Genomic DNA, 8,246 nt, shown 5'->3' with positions numbered 1-8,246 from the left:
TAATAAATACAGGTAGACCAATAATTAATTTGGCTTTACGACTAATTAAGGCTGCCTAATATATGGTTTCAGCATTGGCAATGTGTGCATCTACAACAGTCAAGTTACAGGATGCAATAAACTGCAAAACCATAATAGAGTAAATGTTTATTATTTGCATGTGTTTAAGGCTTGCTACTATACTGGCATTTCAATTAAGTTCACAGAAGAAACAATACTTTACAGCAGGGGTTCTCAAACTCGGTCCTAGAGGGCTAGTGTCCTGCAGATTGTTGCCTCAACATACCTACAAGGATGTTTCTAGAAAGCCTAGTAAAGCTGCGGTCACCCTAGAGTTTAAGCATGCGAAATTCTGTCGAGTAGCACAGCAGAAAGAGGTGGGTTTAAAGAAGATGATTAGACATTAAAAAAAGCGAGCGATCACTCTATATTTTAAATTTCTGTTCAGAGAGGTCATGTTTTGATCTTCAATTGGTCTTACACAATCACGTGATGCGATTTCACAGGTCAGAGTTCACCAAGCTTGAACTTTCCAATGCAGCGAACTACGAAAATTGTCGCACAAGCTCGTGTTTCCGGTCTGCCACATTCGCATGAGTATGGATGGAAGTCTATGGTAAGAAAAGTGCAGTGTGTGCGACTTAAGATCTTGAGTAGCTGGCTCAGGTGTGTCTGATTGTGGTTGGAACTAAATTTGCAGAACACCAGCCCTCCAGGACCGAGTTTGAGAACCCCTTTAAAAGCTTAAAGATTTATTCATTTATTTATTTACAGAGTGAGTCCTGTGCAGTGTTATTTTATATCTGACTATTTAATTTGTCAGTGAATACATGCTTGTAATTTGTTTATTATATTTTATGCAGATGCACTCCCATACAGAAATCACACTAATTACTCTAAAATAATAATTTCTTTCCAAATGAAGCTGTTCAAATCAATCACATAGCAATGAGACCAACAAACGCCTAACAAAACAGCAAATAAAGAAAATACACTGAATATTATTGATGCACAGATGGGATGTTTTAGTTTCATTATTTTTTAGACCAATTATAAATATTCCAACGCTCATTTTTGTAACTTGCTTTTGCCACAGGTCACTCTTTTGATCATGTTTTAAAGATTTTGATCATGTTTTGAATAGAGAAATGCGGAAAATATTCTAAAACTTCATGTTTAAATAGTCTTTTTGTGCTTTTAATAATTACAGACATTAGTCCACATTGCAACATTAATAGGTTTATGACATAACTTTATTTCATCTAAAAATTTCTTTTTTTAAGTCATTTCAGAGTTAAAAACTCATTCTTAAGAGTGTATTCTGTAATTCTGGTTTTACCACATCACAAAAAAATCCTATGGAACTAACATTTCAAATACACTAAAATTAGTACTATGTGGTCAAACAGAACTGCAAAACAAGGCAAGAAAAGTTATGTTACTAACAACAAAAGGTCAGTATAACTTGTTTGCGGATGTCACATGCCCACTTCTTTTGTTAATATGATCTGCACAAATATTTTTTAATTGCACAGTGTCCAAATACTTGTTTATTTGGGCTATTAAAACATGTAATTATCAAAGAAAGAATAAAAACTATATTTGTTTAGTCAAGTTATAACTATGATGAGCAATTAAGCTTCACGGAGCGAGTTGAAAAATCAAACGATGAATATGTTTCCATGGGAACACTCTTTTAACACTCCTTTCACAGTTTCATGTTGTCTCTTCACTACTTCTCCCTCTGGCTTTCATCAAACGCAGAGACAAAGAGAATCGCTAAGTAGTTATAAAAATTAATATCTTTCTATTGCACTTTAAAATGTACATAGCGTGGTCTGAATTCAGCTTCTTTCAATCCCAAACTCAACCCGATTTATATCTTACAAGCTCTATTAGCGTGTTTTATTGCAAGACACTGCAGGTGATGAGGGTATACAAGCTCATTATTATCACTATATTTGCACAGTTGATAAATTTCATTAAGGATGGCAATTTATGGTACTTTTAAATATGCAAATAAGTCATTAAATAAAATGTGTCATTGACAGTTCAATCTACAAACAGAAATTAAAGTGCCCCAAAAAAAATCCTTCCCAATGAAGTTTATTTTGGATGTTTCTTTACATTGCACTGAAAAAAAAACCCAAAATCCCAAAATCTCAAAATTTACAGATGCATGAAATAACAGAGGGCCTTCTTGAGTGAAATGTGCATAAAGATGTGTTCATGAATAAATCCTTATTCATCAAAACCTTTTAGTAAAACTCATTCTAAATGTACATCAAGTCAAAGACAGCAAATCCTCATGTTCGTTATCATTAAATTAGTTTTCTTTATCTTTTGCTTTCTTTATCTTTTGTTTTTGCCATAATTGTCATTCTCTGTATGACTGACACTTCAAGGAATGCCCTTATATGGAGCTGGTTTAGATGTGTATTATGAAAATGACCCACCTCATTCATGCGGACGCTCGTTAAGAAGAATCCAAATTCACTAACCGGAGAATGAGTTTAAGAACGTCCAAAAGTTGAGAAGTTACATGCGCACAAATACAATTTACATTTACATTAGCGTCTCAAACATGATTTGGCTTTAGTGTCTTGCCTTATTGTAGTATTTGAGCCCTTCTTCATTTTTACATTTTAATTGCATATTAAAAATAAAACAGAACAAATAAACCAGAACACAAACTGACTGCCAGTATATTTGCAGACGGAAATGAATTGTGGTTAGTCAGTAAGTTGGTTTTGGGCAAAGTGGTTTGTGTTCAGAGCTCAGTAACATAATTTAGCCTGGCAAGAAGGAGCGATAGATTACATTTGTGTGTGTGTGTGTGTGTGTGTGTGTGTGTGTGTGTGTGTGTGTGTGTGTGTGAGTGAGAGAGAGAGAGAGAGAGAGAGAGAGAGAGACAGAGAGAGAGAGAGAGAGAGAGAGAGACAGATAGAGACAGAGAGACAGAGAGAGAGAGAGAGAGAGAGAGAGAGAGAGAGAGAGAGAGAGAGAGAGAGAGAGAGAGCTGACCGAAGGTGCAGAGCGTCCTTTCTGATAGCAGTGGTTCTTCTGTTCCTGAATTGCTACAAAAGACAGATAAACAATTTTGACAGCAGAGCTTTGTGTTGTATCGCAGAATAATCATGTACTTGGATGCCTGTTTGCCTGCTGTCAGGGACTTTGATACTTTCAAAATGTTAAATGTTTTTTATAAGCACTGCAATGCATCAGATCAGGCCTGAACCAAAACACTGCAGAAGAGAACAGAGATGATGAAGAATCAGAAGAATATTTTTTAAGATTGGCATGTACAGTGCTTAGCATAAATGAGTACACCCCATTTTGAAAATTACTGTTTTTATCCATTTCTCAGTGAATATGGGCAATATATATTGGTGCATTGGAACAATACATATTTGTTAAACAGATGTATTTATTAAAATAATATTTTAGTCACAGAACATCTTTACAAATGGAAAGATAAAACATTTAAATTCATGCAAAATATTGCAAAAAAAATTACAAAGTACAACAATTCAACACAATTGTACACAATTTTAGTTTCTCGTAATTTTTGCTATTTTTGAAAAGTATTTAATATTTTTATCTAACATACATATTTGGGCTACTAATTTTTGAACCATTATTGTAAGTTAATTTGTTAGATTAGCTCCAGATTTGTCTTCAGTACTGACTAAACTAATATCCACAAATATAATATTGTAAAACATCCTATAGAAAATATATGAGAGATTTGTGGGGGGTGTGCTCCTATATGCTGAGCACTGCATCTTAAACAAAAACTTGTGTAAATATGTTAAGTAAAGTTTAGTGTAATGTTTTTAAAACTACATGTTAAGTAATTTATTTAGTATTAATATTTATTACCAACTGATGAATGCAATATTTACACATTAATAATATTCCACCCCTGGATCCATATTTATTTTTTTTTAAATAAATTTTATTTTTAAAATATAAAAGAATGGTTAAAATTTGTGATTTTCATCACATATTATCTAAAAATAAATTCAATATTTATAACTATTTCAATTTGCTAAAACTGTGTTAAGTCAAATTTTTTCCTTCTATTTAACTAAAAATAAATCTTTATATTTCAAATTATTTCCAATGCTCATACTTTCATTTTAGCTCATATTTAACTAAAAATACAAATATTAATATATGCAAAAAAAGTTACCAAAAATGAATTTTTATTATTTTGACCCATTCATTCATTCATTTATTCATTCATTTTCTTTTCAGCTTAGTCCCTTTATTAATCAGGGGTTACCACAGCGGAATGAACCGCCAACTTATCCAGCATATGTTTGCGCAGCGGATGCCCTTCCAGCTGCAACCCATAACTGGGAAACACCCATACATCATTCACACACATACACAAAGAAAAATTTTACTTACTCAATTCACCTATAGCAAATGTCTGTGGACTTGGGGAAACCAGAGCACCGGGAGGAAACTCACGCGAACATGGGGAGAGCAGGAAAACCCCACACAGAAATGTCAACTGATCCAGCCAAGGCTCGAAACAGCAACCTTCTTGCAGTGAGGGGACAGCGCTACCCACTGCGCTGCCTATTTTGACCCATAATAAAGCAAAAATGCAAATTTTTACATGTATTTAAATTAAATGTGGCTAAAGTTTCTATTTTTACACTATTTTAACTAAAAATTATTCAAATATATTCATTTACTCTAAATTTAACAAAATATATTTATAAAGTTCACATTTTTAATAAATAAACTTCTAATTAAAAAAAAACATCTTAATTGTTTAACTTTTAAAATAAAAATAAAAAAGTTTTAACTTCTGCAGCTACAATGGCAATTGCCGCATAAAAACATACCAGGGTAATTGGCTGTTCATTCCACAGTGGCGATTCCTGCTAAGTCAGGGATTAAACCTGACTAAAAGATGGTGAGCAAGTGAGTGTATTAACTTCAAAAATAATATAAATTTCCTGCACCGTTCTGGTGTTTAGACAGTTCGACCAAAACAGTGTTTGAATGCACATGTACTGATTTGCAAATGCTTGGGTTTGTCTGACGGCAGCTCATTCTCCAATTCTCCAGGTGGGAGGTTTCATCCCCGCCGTTTCCCAGTAAAGCAGACTTCATCCTCTCTACATTTTGGCAATATCTAACCTTTTAAAATCCTAAAGACGTCTTAAGCTTTGTAGAGCTCCCGCTGAGCAAGTACCTACAGTACAGAGAGCGGCTCTGTAAAAGTAAACCAGCAAGAAACCTCACACAACCCGGCGAATGAGCTTTCCAACCCATACAATCATTTCCATTTAGCAAACCTCCTTCAAGGCTTCCTGAGGGCTGGAATCCATTACTTCGCTTACACTGCGAAGCATCTGATCAGAAGTCAGAGTCAATCCAGAGTCCTACTGAATTCACCAACTCAGACAGAACAATGAAAAGCGGTGTGTTACATCAAAAACGCCTTCAATGCTTCATGATCTCTTTTTTCCCTTTATTTTTGTGTTGACAGCTTGAACTTAACATCAGAGCCTAAGTCAGTTGCAATGATACACAAATATACAAATTGAGAATCTGTTTAGGTGAAAAGATGACAAGTTATTCGATCTTTTGTTCTGCTTTTGGAGAGATAACAGTTGTTTTGCCCCTTTGAAATGCTGAAAGTGGGTCATGTCATGTGTTGGGATGCACAGAAAGGTCTCTTATTCAAGTGTCAGATCTAACAGGTATGCATAATCGCTTTTACACATTGCCTCATGTGTCTTTTCAAAAAGCATAAACATTTTAAATGCTTTTCATATGCTAAACATAACCATGTGACTCATCCACACTGAAAAAAATTATACTTTGAACCATCTTTAAAGGTGCTGTATGTAAGTTTTTGACTCTTCTAAAAGCATAAAAATACCACATAATATAATGTTTGCAGATATTTAAGGAACATGCTTAGTGAACAATATTGTTTATCTGAAACACAATGTTAATCTCAGATATTCTGCTTTGAAAATGTGTGTTACATGCCAAAACTCTGTCTTTGTTTTGGTTCTTTTAACCCGCCCACTGCCACTTTAACCAATTATATTTCACCACCCCAGGTTGCCTCGATGGAAAACCGCATATTTCAGTCAGGAAGGCTCTCAAAGTGTGCATCTGTGACCCAAATGCAACCTCTGGTGGACAATAGCAGATTCCGAAACGAAACACAGATTCAGAGTTCCACATCAGGTTATTAATTAGCAAATAATATTAATATTATGAACGTAAACATTAGGTGAGCAAGTTGCATTGTAACCGCATGTCCTAACAACACGCTAGGTGTCGAGATTTGCAGTGTTGAGCAATATGGCTGTTTTATCACGTGCTGTTACTTTTATTTAGAACACAACTTAAATCAGCCTTTAGGATCAATAGTTAGGCACACTTCTGTTGGTCCTCAATCTGGCAACCTGCACTTGCGTGTGTTTGGATCCAGGAATGCAATACCTAGTTTAACCATTGGCTGCCAAATTTACATACTGCAATTTTAACTAAATTACTGTAATTTGTTATAGCTAAAGCTTCCATTTTTATTAAAATATAATTATTTAACTTTAGTTCAAACTTTTAAATTTAATTTAATCTGAATCAAAAATATGTTTTGTGGTCAAGAAAAACATTACATTTGCACAAAGTAAAAATGTTGTTTACTCTGTTTATAACATTAATCTAAAGGTTAAAAAAAAAAAAAAAAAAAAAAAGTTTTTCCATAATAAAAATCAAAGTAGAATTTTGCTTTGGACCAACCTAAAAAAAAATTTGTCATGTTTTACAGGTAAATTTATACAGCAGTTTTGACTTTGAAAATGCATATAACATTAAGCTAGGTTATTGCTAATTGTTTTATTTTCAAGATATGAGGTAAAGTATATGCTGGTGGTGCTTTCAGTATGGCTATAAATGCCATGCAAGATAGTAAATGAACACACATTAGATATTCATTCAAAAAATAGAATAGCACATAAGCAGTACCCTTTTTTATATGGCCAAAGTAAAAATACCACTTTAAGAAAAACTAATGTGTTTTATTTTTCCTCGGGTGGTTAATTTTTTAATTTTTTTTTTTTTTTTTGCTTTAACAGGTTAAAATCAGAAAACAATTTTCATTTAATCCAATTTAAAAATGTACTTTGACTGAATGACACAGTAGTTTCACTTTTTTCAGTGCATGATTTCTCACCAGTTTTGCTTGTATTGCATTTATAATGCTTTAAGAAAAGGCTGTAAAATTTTGGACCAATGTTCTATGCTAATATGAAGAATTTTACCAAACATGATAAAACTTTTTTTAAACAGAAAAATATTGCATTATTTAAAAATATTTATTTAATTATTTGTTTATTTATTTGTTTTTGAAAAAGCTGTTTTCTGCCCTTATAATATAAACAAAATATTAGTGCACTTTGCATTCTGTATGATTATAAAAGTCAGTTTCAAATAAATTACCATTGGCTAAAACAGTAGGAGCATTGTTGTTTGTTTTATCTTTCTTTTTTTCTGTTGTTATTGTCCATTTTACTATGTTTATTATTCTAGAGTAAATGTAGCAATCTCATGGTTGTATAGAATTTAGAAAAAAAAAGTGTATGATTGAAAAAGGCTGTATTTATAAAACCTAAAAATAAAATAAACATATTTTAGTCTATACAAGGATTTTTATTGTCATGTTAATTAACCAGGATTGTAATCTGACTGCATCTTATTAAGCAAAGCAGACACACAAGAAGAAATTACCTCTCTGTCACAGCTACAACCTTTTTTTCAACCTTAATTTCAACATAGATCTACAAGCACATCATGTCTTGCTCATCTATTTCAGGTTTACACAGACCACCAGACACATAGATTAAGCAGGAACATACAACAGACCCTCCAAGCATCCTTAATGATCAAAGTTATAGCTTTTTTCACACAATTTTAAATGAGATATGCAAAGCTCATACCTTCCAGCTGATACTTAAAAGGTCACCCCAAAATGATAATAATATGGTGTTAATATTTTCACCTTGGCTTTGTTTCTTCAGTATAACAAAAGATAACTTTTAGCCCAAATCATAGTCAAAAAAGCATATACAGGTAAAACTAAATGAATATGTGCAGCTACTGAGAATCCATTGAGGTGTTATGAAGTGAAATGATTGGTCAAAAAACACGAATGTTATTTACATTACCTTTAATCCATAGCCTCAGCAAATGGTCCTGTTGTGTAT

The sequence above is a fragment of the Danio aesculapii genome, chromosome 21, assembly GCF_903798145.1.
Source record: "Danio aesculapii chromosome 21, fDanAes4.1, whole genome shotgun sequence".
Lineage (NCBI taxonomy): Eukaryota > Metazoa > Chordata > Actinopteri > Cypriniformes > Danionidae > Danio > Danio aesculapii.
This window is presented reverse-complemented; position numbering follows the sequence as displayed.